This window comes from Microcebus murinus, unplaced genomic scaffold, assembly GCF_040939455.1.
Source record: "Microcebus murinus isolate Inina unplaced genomic scaffold, M.murinus_Inina_mat1.0 scaf018_hap2_Mmur4.0, whole genome shotgun sequence".
NCBI lineage: Eukaryota > Metazoa > Chordata > Mammalia > Primates > Cheirogaleidae > Microcebus > Microcebus murinus.
Window position 1 is genome coordinate 206351 of NW_027438964.1, and position 14470 is coordinate 220820.

General features: G+C 63.2%; 3 pseudogenes; all 3 read right to left on the bottom strand.

Moving 5' to 3' along the window:
- Positions 1–3836: 3836 nt before the first annotated feature.
- On the bottom strand, positions 3837–3955 carry LOC142867602 (uncharacterized; annotated as a pseudogene).
- Positions 3956–7795: 3840 nt separating this feature from the next.
- Positions 7796–7914, bottom strand: LOC142867603 (uncharacterized; annotated as a pseudogene).
- A 3837-nt stretch (positions 7915–11751) lies between these two features.
- Positions 11752–11870, bottom strand: LOC142867604 (uncharacterized; annotated as a pseudogene).
- Positions 11871–14470: the final 2600 nt, after the last annotated feature.

Genomic DNA, 14470 nt, shown 5'->3' on the forward strand with positions numbered 1-14470 from the left:
GGCGGAGGGCGCCCCTGCCCCGCTCAAGAAGCCGAGCCTCTCTGCGCTTCCCCGCCGCCTCCTCCCGCCCCAGGCCCCGCGCCGGGTCGGGCCTGTTGAGTTCGCCGGGCCGGGTCCCGCGGGCTCCGAGGGACGGGGGTGACAGGCGGGGCGGGCAGGGAGCGGCGGGCCGGGGTTGGGGGCTGTCTCTGTATACACAAACACTCACACTCACTCACTCACTCACTCACTCACACTCACACAAGATGCGCCTCCACGGCTGGACCCGCCAAGGTGGAGCCCTTCAAGCCCCCCTCCTCTCCTTGCCTGGCCTCCTTCACCTCCCCGCCCCCCACCCCCAGCGCGCCGGGGCCGCTGACTGCGCACGGGCGGGAGGGGCGGGGCGCTCGCCCTTTGACCCCAGCCAGGGGCCGCCCTCCCCCACAACCCCTTCCAGCTGCTCCCCCCGCCCTGTTGCCCGGCGGCCGCCTATTCCTCCGGGCCAGGGCTGGGGCACAGCGCACGGGGGAGGGGAGCCAGTGTATGGGGCGTCTCTCTCTCTCGGGATGTGTCCCATGGGTGGGGTGGGGTGGCGTGGTTTGTGGGGCGCTGAAGAAATCAGTCCCCTCCATCTCCTCCCTCTGGAAAACACCCAAGCCCTTGGAGAACTGCCCGCACCTCTACCTACCGTGGGGGCCGGGACCCTCCTCTGTGTCCTCCTGTGGCCCAGTCCAAGGGGCCTGGGCCTGGCCGGGGCTGCATTGGACCCCGACCACCCTGGCGTGTGGACTCGCTAAAAATCGGCGATTAGATATTGGATTCCAGCGTCATTGAGGTCATTTCACTAATGAGTGCACCGCAAAGAGTTTCCTAATCCATCTGTGAGGGTGGCAACCGAAAGAGAATTTTAGAGCTGACGGAATAGGCGAGGAAAGGCATAGGAGATTTCCACACCCAGTAAGGAAGCCTTTCCCGAAGTGGAAGAAAGAAAGGAGCAAACAGAGACACCGGTAGCCCGCCCGGATCAGAGTCTGCCCCTGAGAGAAAGTACCCTGACCAGGTTCACCCGTGGGTGGGTCGCGAGCTAGCGGCATTCAGAAGAGCGAGGCCCGCAGTCTGTGCAGAAGACACCTGCACTCGGGTGTGTGTGGCGGCACAATTCACAAGCAGCTCCAGATGTTAAACCAAGGAGAAGCCAGGGAGTTCCCAACGCCCCAGGTGTCCTCAGCCCACGACTGTCTGCTGTGGGAATGCGAAGCCCGGCTCCTTGTCTCAGAGCGGGGCAACCAGGAGGTGTGATGTCCACCCCGGCGTTCCCAGGAGGATCAGACTGAAGCTGGGACTTGGCCTGAAAGTGTCCCCTCGCATGGCCACCCCCTTCCCCTTCCTGCTCCTCTACTCCTGGTGCCCCTCCATCCAGGGGCCAGACCTTAAAGAGTCACCCGCAAGAGAATCCTGGTCCCAAAGGAGCCTTCTGGGGGACCCCTGCTGAGAGAGGTTGTGGGCATGGCCCGCTGGGGCTCTGCCCGACCCAGGGCTGAGAGATGCAACCTCCCAGCTCTGGGTCCCTGCAGGAAGTGTTGGCAAGCACAGGGCCGGTCCTCCAAAGGCCCAGGTGCAGGGAGCCCAGGCCAAACAGCCTGTGGAAGAAGCCACATGCTGTGCCACCCCGGGGAACACGACTGCAGGCCACGGCCCTTCCCACCCCCTCCTCCTCCTCCTCCTCCTCCTCCTCCTCCTCCTCCTCCAACCCCGCCCCCGCCCCCGCCCCCACATGGCACAGGGCCCAGAGACACCTCAGACACTTGCTACCCAAAGTGCAAAGGGCATCAGTTGCTCCTCCAAACCCCCCCCCAGCCCAGCAGACCGCGTTGTCCAGCCAGCCCCCGGGCCTCCCTGGGGTGCCCAGCACAAAAGTGCAGACACCCACCGGACCCTCAATCTCAGTTTTCGGATGTTTTTGCCACTCTGAGGACCCGCAGGCCAGCTGGGCCTTCTGGCAGGACAGAGAGCCCCGGAATCCGACGTGGAGAGCTGGGTATACGTCCCCATGAGGAGGCGGCCCCCACCTCCGCGGCTATCCCCTTGCGGGCAGCGGCAGCCGCGGGGCCTCAGAGAAGACACCAGGCTGGGCCCCCACGGCACAGCGGGAGCACGTCCCCCGCAGGCCACTTAGCGACGGCGGCCAGCCGGCGGACGGTTGGGTTGCGCGAGACGCTGCGGCCGCCCTGCTACCGGGTTCCTGGGAGGGCGTCCTGGAACCAGCGTCCACACCAAGCCCTTGGAAGGCCCAGGCGACGGAGGAGCCCCGTCAGGCAGGGGCCGAGGACGGTGACGGCCCGGGCGGGGAGGAGCGTGTCAGGCAGGGGCAGAGGACGGTGACAGGTGATAGGCCGGGCGGGAAGGAGTCAGTCAGGCAGGGGCCGTGGAGGAGACGGGCTGGGTAAGGGTTAGGGTTAGTGTCAGGGCACAAGTCACAATCGCAAAGACCTGGAAGCCACCCGAGTGCCCATCGACCCACGAGTGGGTAAATAAAATGTGGCGCGTGGACACCACGGAGTGCTATTCGGCTATGAGGAGCAGCGGTGAGGGGGCACCTCTCGTGGTTCTCCTGGCCAGAGCTGGAACCCGTTCCAGTAAGCCAAGTATCCCAAGAATGGACACACGAGCACCACGTGCTCGCGCTCACCAGCAAATGGGTACGAACCGATGGACACCTAAGTGGACACAGAGGAATCACCTTCTTCGGGTGGGTGTCGGGCGGGTGGGGGGAGGGGATGGGCATACACATCCATTAGGAATGGGGTGGGTGCGCACCGACTGGGGGATGGGCGCACTTGAAGCTCTGACCCGAGGGGGGAGGCTGGGAGAGGGCAACGCACCCGACCTTAACATTGGTGCCCCCACAATATGCTGGAACAACATGAGAGGTAAATGAATAAGAACACGGGGGGGGGAGGGGGGCACGGGCAACACATGTCACCTTAATACTTGGACTCCCATCATCTGCTTGAAAAGAGAGAGAAAAGAAAATGCAATAATAGAGATAAGAGACACTTTTTAAAAATAATGAATCCGGCCGGGCGCTGTGGCTCACGCCTGTAATCCTAGCTCTTGGGAGGCCGAGGCGGGCGGATTGCTCAAGGTCAGGAGTTCAAAACCAGCCTGAGCAAGAGCGAGACCCCGTCTCTACTATAAATAGAAAGAAATTAATTGGCCAACTGATATATATATAAAAAATTAGCGGGGCATGGTGGCGCATGCCTGCAGTCCCAGCTACCCGGGAGGCTGAGGCAGAAGGATCACTCGAGCCCAGGAGTTTGAAGTTGCTGTGAGCTAGGCTGACGCCACGGCACTCACTCTAGCCTGGGCAACAAACCGAGACTCTGTCTCAAAAAAAAAAAAAAAAAAATGAATCCGAAGAGAAAAGTAAAAGGAGGCCTGTGGAGCAGGTCTGGGTGTGACTCCGGATCCCCGAACATCAGGTGCCACCACCAAAGATTCCTACGTGTAGCCCATAGAACCCCAAAAGCAACGGGAGGAGTTCTGGTCACATACTCCCTCAAAATGACATCCTGGCCTTCTTCTGGAACTCCCTCCCCTCTCAGACTCTCAAGGTTTCCTCCAGCGTGTCGGCTCCCACAGAGCAGACCTTTGGTCTGAGACCTGACAGTCCAGAAGCCACGCATGCTGCCGCGTGGCGGCGGTGTCACGGCTCGGGACAAGAGGAGGCCCCACGGTGCGGGCTGGGGCGCCAGGCACCGCGGCGGGCGCTGAGGGTGGGGGTCACCCCCACCCCGGGCCGCCCCCGCACTCCCAGAAACGCGACAGAACCAGAGGCAAAAAAAAAAAGAAGAAGCCTACGGCACCCGGTATTCCCGGGCGGTCTCCCATCCAAGTTCTAACCAGGCCCGACCCTGCTTAGCTTCCGAGACCAGACGGGATCGGGCGCGTTCGGGGTGGTGTGGCCGTGGACGGCGGAGGGCACCCCTGCCCCGCTCAAGAAGCCGAGCCTCTCTGCGCTTCCCCGCCGCCTCCTCCCGCCCCAGGCCCCGCGCCGGGTCGGGCCTGTTGAGTTCGCCGGGCCGGGTCCCGCGGGCTCCGAGGGACGGGGGTGACAGGCGGGGCGGGCAGGGAGCGGCGGGCCGGGGTTGGGGGCTGTCTCTGTATACACACACACTCACACTCACTCACTCACTCACTCACTCACACTCACACAAGATGCGCCTCCACGGCTGGACCCGCCAAGGTGGAGCCCTTCAAGCCCCCCTCCTCTCCTTGCCTGGCCTCCTTCACCTCCCCGCCCCCCACCCCCAGCGCGCCGGGGCCGCTGACTGCGCACGGGCGGGAGGGGCGGGGCGCTCGCCCTTTGACCCCAGCCAGGGGCCGCCCTCCCCCACAACCCCTTCCAGCTGCTCCCCCCGCCCTGTTGCCCGGCGGCCGCCTATTCCCCCGGGCCAGGGCTGGGGCACAGCGCACGGGGGAGGGGAGCCAGTGTATGGGGCGTCTCTCTCTCTCGGGATGTGTCCCATGGGTGGGGTGGGGTGGCGTGGTTTGTGGGGCGCTGAAGAAATCAGTCCCCTCCATCTCCTCCCTCTGGAAAACACCCAAGCCCTTGGAGAACTGCCCGCACCTCTACCTACCGTGGGGGCCGGGACCCTCCTCTGTGTCCTCCTGTGGCCCAGTCCAAGGGGCCTGGGCCTGGCCGGGGCTGCATTGGACCCCGACCACCCTGGCGTGTGGACTCGCTAAAAATCGGCGATTAGATATTGGATTCCAGCGTCATTGAGGTCATTTCACTAATGAGTGCACCGCAAAGAGTTTCCTAATCCATCTGTGAGGGTGGCAACCGAAAGAGAATTTTAGAGCTGACGGAATAGGCGAGGAAAGGCATAGGAGATTTCCACACCCAGTAAGGAAGCCTTTCCCGAAGTGGAAGAAAGAAAGGAGCAAACAGAGACACCGGTAGCCCGCCCGGATCAGAGTCTGCCCCTGAGAGAAAGTACCCTGACCAGGTTCACCCGTGGGTGGGTCGCGAGCTAGCGGCATTCAGAAGAGCGAGGCCCGCAGTCTGTGCAGAAGACACCTGCACTCGGGTGTGTGTGGCGGCACAATTCACAAGCAGCTCCAGATGTTAAACCAAGGAGAAGCCAGGGAGTTCCCAACGCCCCAGGTGTCCTCAGCCCACGACTGGCTGCTGTGGGAATGCGAAGCCCGGCTCCTTGTCTCAGAGCGGGGCAACCAGGAGGTGTGATGTCCACCCCGGCATTCCCAGGAGGATCAGACTGAAGCTGGGACTTGGCCTGAAAGTGTCCCCTCGCATGGCCACCCCCTTCCCCTTCCTGCTCCTCTACTCCTGGTGCCCCTCCATCCAGGGGCCAGACCTTAAAGAGTCACCCGCAAGAGAATCCTGGTCCCAAAGGAGCCTTCTGGGGGACCCCTGCTGAGAGAGGTTGTGGGCATGGCCCGCTGGGGCTCTGCCCGACCCAGGGCTGAGAGATGCAACCTCCCAGCTCTGGGTCCCTGCAGGAAGTGTTGGCAAGCACAGGGCCGGTCCTCCAAAGGCCCAGGTGCAGGGAGCCCAGGCCAAACAGCCTGTGGAAGAAGCCACATGCTGTGCCACCCCGGGGAACACGACTGCAGGCCACGGCCCTTCCCACCCCCTCCTCCTCCTCCTCCTCCTCCTCCTCCTCCTCCTCCTCCTCCAACCCCGCCCCCGCCCCCGCCCCCACATGGCACAGGGCCCAGAGACACCTCAGACACTTGCTACCCAAAGTGCAAAGGGCATCAGTTGCTCCTCCAAACCCCCCCCCAGCCCAGCAGACCGCGTTGTCCAGCCAGCCCCCGGGCCTCCCTGGGGTGCCCAGCACAAAAGTGCAGACACCCACCGGACCCTCAATCTCAGTTTTCGGATGTTTTTGCCACTCTGAGGACCCGCAGGCCAGCTGGGCCTTCTGGCAGGACAGAGAGCCCCGGAATCCGACGTGGAGAGCTGGGTATACGTCCCCATGAGGAGGCGGCCCCCACCTCCGCGGCTATCCCCTTGCGGGCAGCGGCAGCCGCGGGGCCTCAGAGAAGACACCAGGCTGGGCCCCCACGGCACAGCGGGAGCACGTCCCCCGCAGGCCACTTAGCGACGGCGGCCAGCCGGCGGACGGTTGGGTTGCGCGAGACGCTGCGGCCGCCCTGCTACCGGGTTCCTGGGAGGGCGTCCTGGAACCAGCGTCCACACCAAGCCCTTGGAAGGCCCAGGCGACGGAGGAGCCCCGTCAGGCAGGGGCCGAGGACGGTGACGGCCCGGGCGGGGAGGAGCGTGTCAGGCAGGGGCAGAGGACGGTGACAGGTGATAGGCCGGGCGGGAAGGAGTCAGTCAGGCAGGGGCCGTGGAGGAGACGGGCTGGGTAAGGGTTAGGGTTAGTGTCAGGGCACAAGTCACAATCGCAAAGACCTGGAAGCCACCCGAGTGCCCATCGACCCACGAGTGGGTAAATAAAATGTGGCGCGTGGACACCACGGAGTGCTATTCGGCTATGAGGAGCAGCGGTGAGGGGGCACCTCTCGTGGTTCTCCTGGCCAGAGCTGGAACCCGTTCCAGTAAGCCAAGTATCCCAAGAATGGACACACGAGCACCACGTGCTCGCGCTCACCAGCAAATGGGTACGAACCGATGGACACCTAAGTGGACACAGAGGAATCACCTTCTTCGGGTGGGTGTCGGGCGGGTGGGGGGAGGGGATGGGCATACACATCCATTAGGAATGGGGTGGGTGCGCACCGACTGGGGGATGGGCGCACTTGAAGCTCTGACCCGAGGGGGGAGGCTGGGAGAGGGCAACGCACCCGACCTTAACATTGGTGCCCCCACAATATGCTGGAACAACATGAGAGGTAAATGAATAAGAACACGGGGGGGGGGAGGGGGGCACGGGCAACACATGTCACCTTAATACTTGGACTCCCATCATCTGCTTGAAAAGAGAGAGAAAAGAAAATGCAATAATAGAGATAAGAGACACTTTTTAAAAATAATGAATCCGGCCGGGCGCTGTGGCTCACGCCTGTAATCCTAGCTCTTGGGAGGCCGAGGCGGGCGGATTGCTCAAGGTCAGGAGTTCAAAACCAGCCTGAGCAAGAGCGAGACCCCGTCTCTACTATAAATAGAAAGAAATTAATTGGCCAACTGATATATATATAAAAAATTAGCGGGGCATGGTGGCGCATGCCTGCAGTCCCAGCTACCCGGGAGGCTGAGGCAGAAGGATCACTCGAGCCCAGGAGTTTGAAGTTGCTGTGAGCTAGGCTGACGCCACGGCACTCACTCTAGCCTGGGCAACAAACCGAGACTCTGTCTCAAAAAAAAAAAAAAAAAAATGAATCCGAAGAGAAAAGTAAAAGGAGGCCTGTGGAGCAGGTCTGGGTGTGACTCCGGATCCCCGAACATCAGGTGCCACCACCAAAGATTCCTACGTGTAGCCCATAGAACCCCAAAAGCAACGGGAGGAGTTCTGGTCACATACTCCCTCAAAATGACATCCTGGCCTTCTTCTGGAACTCCCTCCCCTCTCAGACTCTCAAGGTTTCCTCCAGCGTGTCGGCTCCCACAGAGCAGACCTTTGGTCTGAGACCTGACAGTCCAGAAGCCACGCATGCTGCCGCGTGGCGGCGGTGTCACGGCTCGGGACAAGAGGAGGCCCCACGGTGCGGGCTGGGGCGCCAGGCACCGCGGCGGGCGCTGAGGGTGGGGGTCACCCCCACCCCGGGCCGCCCCCGCACTCCCAGAAACGCGACAGAACCAGAGGCAAAAAAAAAAAGAAGAAGCCTACGGCACCCGGTATTCCCGGGCGGTCTCCCATCCAAGTTCTAACCAGGCCCGACCCTGCTTAGCTTCCGAGACCAGACGGGATCGGGCGCGTTCGGGGTGGTGTGGCCGTGGACGGCGGAGGGCGCCCCTGCCCCGCTCAAGAAGCCGAGCCTCTCTGCGCTTCCCCGCCGCCTCCTCCCGCCCCAGGCCCCGCGCCGGGTCGGGCCTGTTGAGTTCGCCGGGCCGGGTCCCGCGGGCTCCGAGGGACGGGGGTGACAGGCGGGGCGGGCAGGGAGCGGCGGGCCGGGGTTGGGGGCTGTCTCTGTATACACAAACACTCACACTCACTCACTCACTCACTCACTCACACTCACACAAGATGCGCCTCCACGGCTGGACCCGCCAAGGTGGAGCCCTTCAAGCCCCCCTCCTCTCCTTGCCTGGCCTCCTTCACCTCCCCGCCCCCCACCCCCAGCGCGCCGGGGCCGCTGACTGCGCACGGGCGGGAGGGGCGGGGCGCTCGCCCTTTGACCCCAGCCAGGGGCCGCCCTCCCCCACAACCCCTTCCAGCTGCTCCCCCCGCCCTGTTGCCCGGCGGCCGCCTATTCCTCCGGGCCAGGGCTGGGGCACAGCGCACGGGGGAGGGGAGCCAGTGTATGGGGCGTCTCTCTCTCTCGGGATGTGTCCCATGGGTGGGGTGGGGTGGCGTGGTTTGTGGGGCGCTGAAGAAATCAGTCCCCTCCATCTCCTCCCTCTGGAAAACACCCAAGCCCTTGGAGAACTGCCCGCACCTCTACCTACCGTGGGGGCCGGGACCCTCCTCTGTGTCCTCCTGTGGCCCAGTCCAAGGGGCCTGGGCCTGGCCGGGGCTGCATTGGACCCCGACCACCCTGGCGTGTGGACTCGCTAAAAATCGGCGATTAGATATTGGATTCCAGCGTCATTGAGGTCATTTCACTAATGAGTGCACCGCAAAGAGTTTCCTAATCCATCTGTGAGGGTGGCAACCGAAAGAGAATTTTAGAGCTGACGGAATAGGCGAGGAAAGGCATAGGAGATTTCCACACCCAGTAAGGAAGCCTTTCCCGAAGTGGAAGAAAGAAAGGAGCAAACAGAGACACCGGTAGCCCGCCCGGATCAGAGTCTGCCCCTGAGAGAAAGTACCCTGACCAGGTTCACCCGTGGGTGGGTCGCGAGCTAGCGGCATTCAGAAGAGCGAGGCCCGCAGTCTGTGCAGAAGACACCTGCACTCGGGTGTGTGTGGCGGCACAATTCACAAGCAGCTCCAGATGTTAAACCAAGGAGAAGCCAGGGAGTTCCCAACGCCCCAGGTGTCCTCAGCCCACGACTGTCTGCTGTGGGAATGCGAAGCCCGGCTCCTTGTCTCAGAGCGGGGCAACCAGGAGGTGTGATGTCCACCCCGGCGTTCCCAGGAGGATCAGACTGAAGCTGGGACTTGGCCTGAAAGTGTCCCCTCGCATGGCCACCCCCTTCCCCTTCCTGCTCCTCTACTCCTGGTGCCCCTCCATCCAGGGGCCAGACCTTAAAGAGTCACCCGCAAGAGAATCCTGGTCCCAAAGGAGCCTTCTGGGGGACCCCTGCTGAGAGAGGTTGTGGGCATGGCCCGCTGGGGCTCTGCCCGACCCAGGGCTGAGAGATGCAACCTCCCAGCTCTGGGTCCCTGCAGGAAGTGTTGGCAAGCACAGGGCCGGTCCTCCAAAGGCCCAGGTGCAGGGAGCCCAGGCCAAACAGCCTGTGGAAGAAGCCACATGCTGTGCCACCCCGGGGAACACGACTGCAGGCCACGGCCCTTCCCACCCCCTCCTCCTCCTCCTCCTCCTCCTCCTCCTCCTCCTCCTCCAACCCCGCCCCCGCCCCCGCCCCCACATGGCACAGGGCCCAGAGACACCTCAGACACTTGCTACCCAAAGTGCAAAGGGCATCAGTTGCTCCTCCAAACCCCCCCCCAGCCCAGCAGACCGCGTTGTCCAGCCAGCCCCCGGGCCTCCCTGGGGTGCCCAGCACAAAAGTGCAGACACCCACCGGACCCTCAATCTCAGTTTTCGGATGTTTTTGCCACTCTGAGGACCCGCAGGCCAGCTGGGCCTTCTGGCAGGACAGAGAGCCCCGGAATCCGACGTGGAGAGCTGGGTATACGTCCCCATGAGGAGGCGGCCCCCACCTCCGCGGCTATCCCCTTGCGGGCAGCGGCAGCCGCGGGGCCTCAGAGAAGACACCAGGCTGGGCCCCCACGGCACAGCGGGAGCACGTCCCCCGCAGGCCACTTAGCGACGGCGGCCAGCCGGCGGACGGTTGGGTTGCGCGAGACGCTGCGGCCGCCCTGCTACCGGGTTCCTGGGAGGGCGTCCTGGAACCAGCGTCCACACCAAGCCCTTGGAAGGCCCAGGCGACGGAGGAGCCCCGTCAGGCAGGGGCCGAGGACGGTGACGGCCCGGGCGGGGAGGAGCGTGTCAGGCAGGGGCAGAGGACGGTGACAGGTGATAGGCCGGGCGGGAAGGAGTCAGTCAGGCAGGGGCCGTGGAGGAGACGGGCTGGGTAAGGGTTAGGGTTAGTGTCAGGGCACAAGTCACAATCGCAAAGACCTGGAAGCCACCCGAGTGCCCATCGACCCACGAGTGGGTAAATAAAATGTGGCGCGTGGACACCACGGAGTGCTATTCGGCTATGAGGAGCAGCGGTGAGGGGGCACCTCTCGTGGTTCTCCTGGCCAGAGCTGGAACCCGTTCCAGTAAGCCAAGTATCCCAAGAATGGACACACGAGCACCACGTGCTCGCGCTCACCAGCAAATGGGTACGAACCGATGGACACCTAAGTGGACACAGAGGAATCACCTTCTTCGGGTGGGTGTCGGGCGGGTGGGGGGAGGGGATGGGCATACACATCCATTAGGAATGGGGTGGGTGCGCACCGACTGGGGGATGGGCGCACTTGAAGCTCTGACCCGAGGGGGGAGGCTGGGAGAGGGCAACGCACCCGACCTTAACATTGGTGCCCCCACAATATGCTGGAACAACATGAGAGGTAAATGAATAAGAACACGGGGGGGGGGAGGGGGGCACGGGCAACACATGTCACCTTAATACTTGGACTCCCATCATCTGCTTGAAAAGAGAGAGAAAAGAAAATGCAATAATAGAGATAAGAGACACTTTTTAAAAATAATGAATCCGGCCGGGCGCTGTGGCTCACGCCTGTAATCCTAGCTCTTGGGAGGCCGAGGCGGGCGGATTGCTCAAGGTCAGGAGTTCAAAACCAGCCTGAGCAAGAGCGAGACCCCGTCTCTACTATAAATAGAAAGAAATTAATTGGCCAACTGATATATATATAAAAAATTAGCGGGGCATGGTGGCGCATGCCTTCAGTCCCAGCTACCCGGGAGGCTGAGGCAGAAGGATCACTCGAGCCCAGGAGTTTGAAGTTGCTGTGAGCTAGGCTGACGCCACGGCACTCACTCTAGCCTGGGCAACAAACCGAGACTCTGTCTCAAAAAAAAAAAAAAAAAAATGAATCCGAAGAGAAAAGTAAAAGGAGGCCTGTGGAGCAGGTCTGGGTGTGACTCCGGATCCCCGAACATCAGGTGCCACCACCAAAGATTCCTACGTGTAGCCCATAGAACCCCAAAAGCAACGGGAGGAGTTCTGGTCACATACTCCCTCAAAATGACATCCTGGCCTTCTTCTGGAACTCCCTCCCCTCTCAGACTCTCAAGGTTTCCTCCAGCGTGTCGGCTCCCACAGAGCAGACCTTTGGTCTGAGACCTGACAGTCCAGAAGCCACGCATGCTGCCGCGTGGCGGCGGTGTCACGGCTCGGGACAAGAGGAGGCCCCACGGTGCGGGCTGGGGCGCCAGGCACCGCGGCGGGCGCTGAGGGTGGGGGTCACCCCCACCCCGGGCCGCCCCCGCACTCCCAGAAACGCGACAGAACCAGAGGCAAAAAAAAAAAGAAGAAGCCTACGGCACCCGGTATTCCCGGGCGGTCTCCCATCCAAGTTCTAACCAGGCCCGACCCTGCTTAGCTTCCGAGACCAGACGGGATCGGGCGCGTTCGGGGTGGTGTGGCCGTGGACGGCGGAGGGCGCCCCTGCCCCGCTCAAGAAGCCGAGCCTCTCTGCGCTTCCCCGCCGCCTCCTCCCGCCCCAGGCCCCGCGCCGGGTCGGGCCTGTTGAGTTCGCCGGGCCGGGTCCCGCGGGCTCCGAGGGACGGGGGTGACAGGCGGGGCGGGCAGGGAGCGGCGGGCCGGGGTTGGGGGCTGTCTCTGTATACACAAACACTCACACTCACTCACTCACTCACTCACTCACACTCACACAAGATGCGCCTCCACGGCTGGACCCGCCAAGGTGGAGCCCTTCAAGCCCCCCTCCTCTCCTTGCCTGGCCTCCTTCACCTCCCCGCCCCCCACCCCCAGCGCGCCGGGGCCGCTGACTGCGCACGGGCGGGAGGGGCGGGGCGCTCGCCCTTTGACCCCAGCCAGGGGCCGCCCTCCCCCACAACCCCTTCCAGCTGCTCCCCCCGCCCTGTTGCCCGGCGGCCGCCTATTCCTCCGGGCCAGGGCTGGGGCACAGCGCACGGGGGAGGGGAGCCAGTGTATGGGGCGTCTCTCTCTCTCGGGATGTGTCCCATGGGTGGGGTGGGGTGGCGTGGTTTGTGGGGCGCTGAAGAAATCAGTCCCCTCCATCTCCTCCCTCTGGAAAACACCCAAGCCCTTGGAGAACTGCCCGCACCTCTACCTACCGTGGGGGCCGGGACCCTCCTCTGTGTCCTCCTGTGGCCCAGTCCAAGGGGCCTGGGCCTGGCCGGGGCTGCATTGGACCCCGACCACCCTGGCGTGTGGACTCGCTAAAAATCGGCGATTAGATATTGGATTCCAGCGTCATTGAGGTCATTTCACTAATGAGTGCACCGCAAAGAGTTTCCTAATCCATCTGTGAGGGTGGCAACCGAAAGAGAATTTTAGAGCTGACGGAATAGGCGAGGAAAGGCATAGGAGATTTCCACACCCAGTAAGGAAGCCTTTCCCGAAGTGGAAGAAAGAAAGGAGCAAACAGAGACACCGGTAGCCCGCCCGGATCAGAGTCTGCCCCTGAGAGAAAGTACCCTGACCAGGTTCACCCGTGGGTGGGTCGCGAGCTAGCGGCATTCAGAAGAGCGAGGCCCGCAGTCTGTGCAGAAGACACCTGCACTCGGGTGTGTGTGGCGGCACAATTCACAAGCAGCTCCAGATGTTAAACCAAGGAGAAGCCAGGGAGTTCCCAACGCCCCAGGTGTCCTCAGCCCACGACTGTCTGCTGTGGGAATGCGAAGCCCGGCTCCTTGTCTCAGAGCGGGGCAACCAGGAGGTGTGATGTCCACCCCGGCGTTCCCAGGAGGATCAGACTGAAGCTGGGACTTGGCCTGAAAGTGTCCCCTCGCATGGCCACCCCCTTCCCCTTCCTGCTCCTCTACTCCTGGTGCCCCTCCATCCAGGGGCCAGACCTTAAAGAGTCACCCGCAAGAGAATCCTGGTCCCAAAGGAGCCTTCTGGGGGACCCCTGCTGAGAGAGGTTGTGGGCATGGCCCGCTGGGGCTCTGCCCGACCCAGGGCTGAGAGATGCAACCTCCCAGCTCTGGGTCCCTGCAGGAAGTGTTGGCAAGCACAGGGCCGGTCCTCCAAAGGCCCAGGTGCAGGGAGCCCAGGCCAAACAGCCTGTGGAAGAAGCCACATGCTGTGCCACCCCGGGGAACACGACTGCAGGCCACGGCCCTTCCCACCCCCTCCTCCTCCTCCTCCTCCTCCTCCTCCTCCTCCTCCTCCAACCCCGCCCCCGCCCCCGCCCCCACATGGCACAGGGCCCAGAGACACCTCAGACACTTGCTACCCAAAGTGCAAAGGGCATCAGTTGCTCCTCCAAACCCCCCCCCAGCCCAGCAGACCGCGTTGTCCAGCCAGCCCCCGGGCCTCCCTGGGGTGCCCAGCACAAAAGTGCAGACACCCACCGGACCCTCAATCTCAGTTTTCGGATGTTTTTGCCACTCTGAGGACCCGCAGGCCAGCTGGGCCTTCTGGCAGGACAGAGAGCCCCGGAATCCGACGTGGAGAGCTGGGTATACGTCCCCATGAGGAGGCGGTCCCCACCTCCGCGGCTATCCCCTTGCGGGCAGCGGCAGCCGCGGGGCCTCAGAGAAGACACCAGGCTGGGCCCCCACGGCACAGCGGGAGCACGTCCCCCGCAGGCCACTTAGCGACGGCGGCCAGCCGGCGGACGGTTGGGTTGCGCGAGACGCTGCGGCCGCCCTGCTACCGGGTTCCTGGGAGGGCGTCCTGGAACCAGCGTCCACACCAAGCCCTTGGAAGGCCCAGGCGACGGAGGAGCCCCGTCAGGCAGGGGCCGAGGACGGTGACGGCCCGGGCGGGGAGGAGCGTGTCAGGCAGGGGCAGAGGACGGTGACAGGTGATAGGCCGGGCGGGAAGGAGTCAGTCAGGCAGGGGCCGTGGAGGAGACGGGCTGGGTAAGGGTTAGGGTTAGTGTCAGGGCACAAGTCACAATCGCAAAGACCTGGAAGCCACCCGAGTGCCCATCGACCCACGAGTGGGTAAATAAAATGTGGCGCGTGGACACCACGGAGTGCTATTCGGCTATGAGGAGCAGCGGTGAGGGGGCACCTCTCGTGGTTCTCCTGGCCAGAG